This window comes from Arachis ipaensis, chromosome B1 (genome assembly GCF_059453495.1).
Source record: "Arachis ipaensis isolate K30076 ecotype BB chromosome B1, ASM5945349v1, whole genome shotgun sequence".
NCBI lineage: Eukaryota > Viridiplantae > Streptophyta > Magnoliopsida > Fabales > Fabaceae > Arachis > Arachis ipaensis.
In genome coordinates this window covers 105,550,503-105,554,945 of record NC_142436.1, presented here as the reverse complement: position 1 = coordinate 105,554,945, position 4,443 = coordinate 105,550,503, and the positions used below count along the sequence as shown (strand labels likewise).

Here is a 4,443-nt window from a genome sequence, read left to right as displayed (position 1 = left end):
CCATGGAAAGGAGTAGGAATGATTGGATGACGACAGCAGGAAAGCAGAGGTTCAGAAGGAACGAAAGCATCTCTATACGCTTATCTGAAATTCTCACCAATGAATTACATAAGTATCTCTATCCCAGTTTATATTTTATTTATGTTTTTATTATCAATTCACCATACCCATTTGAATCCGCCTGACTGAGATTTACAAGGTGACCATAGCTTGCTTCAGGCTGACAATCTCCATGAGATCAAATGTTCCGAGGGTTACCTGAAACTGGAGGTCGATCTCGGACGAGATCTTCTGTACTGGTCGGAGATAACGTGTCCGGCTGGCTGACGGCGGCCGGAGCTGTTGTATCCGACTTGTTGGATTTACAGCACTGCTGATCCTTGGTCACCAAAGGGTGGGGGGTACCTGCAAGAGACTCCGATGCTTAAGTTAGCACGGGTATTAAGCAGGTTTTTATGTAGAATCAGAGTATGAGTGATACTTGGGTGCTCCAGTGTATTTATAGTAATGTGGGTTGACCTTTCTGATAAGATAAGTTAGTTATCTTATCTTATCTTATCCTGTTTTGGATGAAGTCAGCTTATTTTCAAGGGAACCGCCTTTATCTCTATAGGCTAGGATTGCCTTTGGATTTGGGTCGTGTTCCTCTATTTGGGCCCTTTATTGGGCTTTTCTATCGATTTGGCCGAGCTCTTTAGAAGAGGTCGGGTAGTCTGACCTGAAGAGGTCGGTCGCTTTGTCACCAATCATCCCGGGTCGGGTAGCTCGACCCAGGTTATGAACATAAGGTTTATTACTTGGACGACCCAGTGTACTTGCTGGTTAGTTGTGCAAAGTTGTGATAAAGAGTTGAGATTGCAATTGTGCGTACCAAGTTGTTGGCGCCATTGATGATCACAATTTCGTGCACCAAGTTTTTGGCGCCGTTGCCGGGGATTGTTCGAGTTTGGACAATTGACGGTTCATCTTGTTGCTCAGATTAGGTAATTTTATTTTAATTTTAAGCTTTTTATTTCTTATTTTCGAAAAATACAAAAAAAATTCTTCTTTTTCGTTCTTTCCAAAATAATTTTCGAAAAAAAAAAAACCAAAAAAAATTAATAAAATCATAAAAACGAAAAATTCTTGTGTTTCCTGTTTGAGTCTAGTGTCAAATTTTAAGTTTGGTGTCAATTGCATGTTTTAACTTTTCCCTAAAAATTTTCGAAAAGTCATGCATGGTGTTCTTCATGATCTTCAAGTTGTTCTTGATAAGTCTTCTTGTTTTATCTTTAAAATTTCTTGTTTTGTGTCTTTTCTTATTTTTCATATGCATTCTTGAATTCTTAGTGTCTAAATATTAAAAATTTCTAAGTTTGGTGTCTTGCATGTTTTCTTTTATTAAAAATTTTTCAAAAATACATACTTGATGTTCATCATGATCTTCAAAAGTGTTCTTGGTGTTCATCTTTGCATTCAAAGTGTTCTTGCATATTTTTCTTGTTTTGATTCATAATTTTCATGTTTTGAGTCTTTTGGATGTTTTTCTCTTTCATCATTAAAAATTCAAAAATAAAAGAATACCTTTCCGTTTTTCACTCAAAAAATTTCGAAAATTTGAGTTGACTTTTTCAAAACTTTTTAAAATCTAGTTGTTTCTTATGAGTCAAATCAAATTTTCAATTTAAAAATCCTATCTTTTTTAAATCTTTTTCAAAAATCAAACTTTTTTCATTTGTCTTTCATATTTTCGAAAATTTCAAATTAATTTTCAAAATCTTTTTCTTATTTTTATTCCATATTTTTGAATTCAATGCTAACAATTAATGTGATTGATGCAAAAATATTAAGTTTGTTACTTGCCTAATAAGAAAGGTTCAATCTTTAAATTTTAAAATCAAATCTTTTTGTTTCTTGTTAGTCAAGTAATCAACTTTAATTTTCAAAATCAAATCTTTTTAAAATTCTTTTTCAAATCTTTTTCAAAATAAATTTCAATCACATCTTTTTCAAAATTTAATTTCAAAATCTTTTCTAACTTTCTATCTTTTCAAATTTGATTTTCAAATCTTTTTCAATTAACCACTTTACTTTTTGTTTGATTCTTATCTTTTTCAAAACTACCTAACTAACTCCCTCTCTAATTTTCGAAAATCCCTTCCCTCTTTTTCGAATTTCCTTTTTAATTAACTAATTGTTTTAATTTCAATTTAATTTTATTTCAATTTTAATTTTTGAATTTTAACTTTAATTTTAAAATATTTTTATTTTATTTTATTTAAATTTTCGAATTCTTCTCTTCCTCACCTCATTCTATTTATTTATTCATCTACTAACACTTCTTCTCCACCCAAAAATTCGAACCCCATCCCCCTCTCTGTGTTCGAATTTTTCCTCTTCTCTTTCTTACATTCTTCTCTTCTTATACTTGCATAAGGAATCATTATACTGTGACATAGAGGATTCCATATTTTCTTTTGTGTTCACTTCTTTTTCATATGAGCAAGAACAAGGATAAGAACATTCTTGTTGAAGCCGATCCTGAACCTGAAAGAACTCTAAAGAGGAAGCTAAGGGAAGCTAAAGCACAACTCTCTGGAGAAAATATGACAGAAATTTTCGAAAAAGAAGGAGACATGGCCGAAAATAACAACAATGCAAGGAAGATGCTTGGTGACTTTACTACACCAAATTCCAATTTACATGGAAGAAGCATCTCAATTCAGGCCATTGGAGCAAACAACTTTGAGCTTAAACCTCAATTAGTTTCTCTGATGCAACAGAACTGCAAGTTCCATAGACTTCCATCAGAAGATCCTTTTCAGTTCTTAACTAAATTCTTGCAGATCTGTGATATTGTTAAGACCAATGGGGTTGATCCCGAGGTCTACAGGCTTATGCTTTTCCCGTTTGCTGTAAGAGACAGAGCTAGAATATGGTTGGACTCTCAACCTAAAGACAGCCTGAACTCTTGGGATAAGCTGGTCATGGCTTTCTTAGCCAAGTTCTTTCCACCTCAAAAGCTTAGTAAGATTAAAGTGGATGTTCAAACCTTCAGACAAAAGAAAGGTGAATCCCTCTATGAAGCTTGGGAGAGATACAAGGAACTGACCAAAAAGTGTCCTTCTGACATGCTTTCAGAATGGACCATCCTGGATATATTCTATGATGGTCTGTCTGAATTATCAAAAATGTCATTAGACCATTCTGCAGGTGGATCCATTCACCTAAAGAAAACGCCTGTAGAAGCTCAAGAACTCATTGACATGGTTGCTAATAACCAGTTCATGTACACTTCTGAAAGTAATCCTGTGAGTAATGGGACGCCTCAGAGGAAGGGAGTTCTTGAAATCGATACTCTGAATGCCATATTGGCTCAGAACAAAATATTGACTCAGCAAGTCAATATCATCTCTCAGAGTCTGAATGGATTGAAGGAATCATCCAACAGTACTAAAGAGGCATCTTCTGAAGAAGAAGCTTATGATCCTGAGAACCCTGCAATAGCAGAGGTGAATTACATGAGTGAACCCTATGGAAACACATATAATCCCTCATGGAGAAATCATCCAAATTTCTCATGGAAGGATCAACAAAAGCCTCAACAAGGCTTTAATAATGGTGGAAGAAACAAGTTTAGCAGTAGCAAACCTTTTCCATCATCCACTCAGCAACAGACAGAGAATTCTGAGCAGAATCTACCTAGCTTAGCAAATATAGTCTCTGATCTATCTAAGGCCACTGTAAGTTTCATAAACGAAACAAGGTCCTCCATTAGAAATTTGGAGGCACAAGTGGGCCATCTGAGTAAAAGAGTCACTGAAACTCCTCCTAGTACTCTCCCAAGCAATACAGAAGAGAATCCAAAGAGAGAGTGCAAGGCCATAGATTTAACCATCATAGCCGAACCTACAAGGGAGGGAGAGGACGTGAATCCCAGTGAGGAAGACCTCTTGAGATGCTCAGTGATCAATAAGGAGTTCCTCAATGAGGACCTAAAGGAATCTGAGGCTCACCTAGAGACCATAGAGATTCCATTAAACCTTCTTCTGCCCTTCATGAGCTCTGATGCGTACTCTTCTTCTGAAGAGAATGAAGACATTACTGAAGAGCAAGTTGCCAAGTACATTGGTACAATCATGAAGCTAAATGCCAAATTATTTGGTAATGAGACTTGGGATGATGAACCTCCCTTGCTCACCAATGAACTGAATGCATTGGATAGGCAGAAATTACCTCAAAAGAAACAGGATCCTGGTAAATTCCTAATTCCCTGTAACATAGGCACCATGAACTTTGAGAAAGCTCTGTGTGACCTGGGGTCAGGAATAAACTTAATGCCACTCTCTGTAATGGAGAAACTTGGGATCGTTGAGGTGCAAGTTGCTTGAATCTCATTAGAGATGGCAGACAACTCAAGAAAACAGGCTTATGGACTAGTAGAGGACGTGTTAGTAAAGGTTG

General features: G+C 35.9%; 1 non-coding gene across 1 annotated transcript; it reads right to left on the bottom strand.

Moving 5' to 3' along the window:
• Nucleotides 1-3,008: 3,008 nt before the first annotated feature.
• Nucleotides 3,009-3,115, bottom strand: LOC148577778 (small nucleolar RNA R71). The gene has a single exon (XR_015903514.1). It is a non-coding gene; the product is annotated as a small nucleolar RNA R71 (small nucleolar RNA).
• Nucleotides 3,116-4,443: the final 1,328 nt, after the last annotated feature.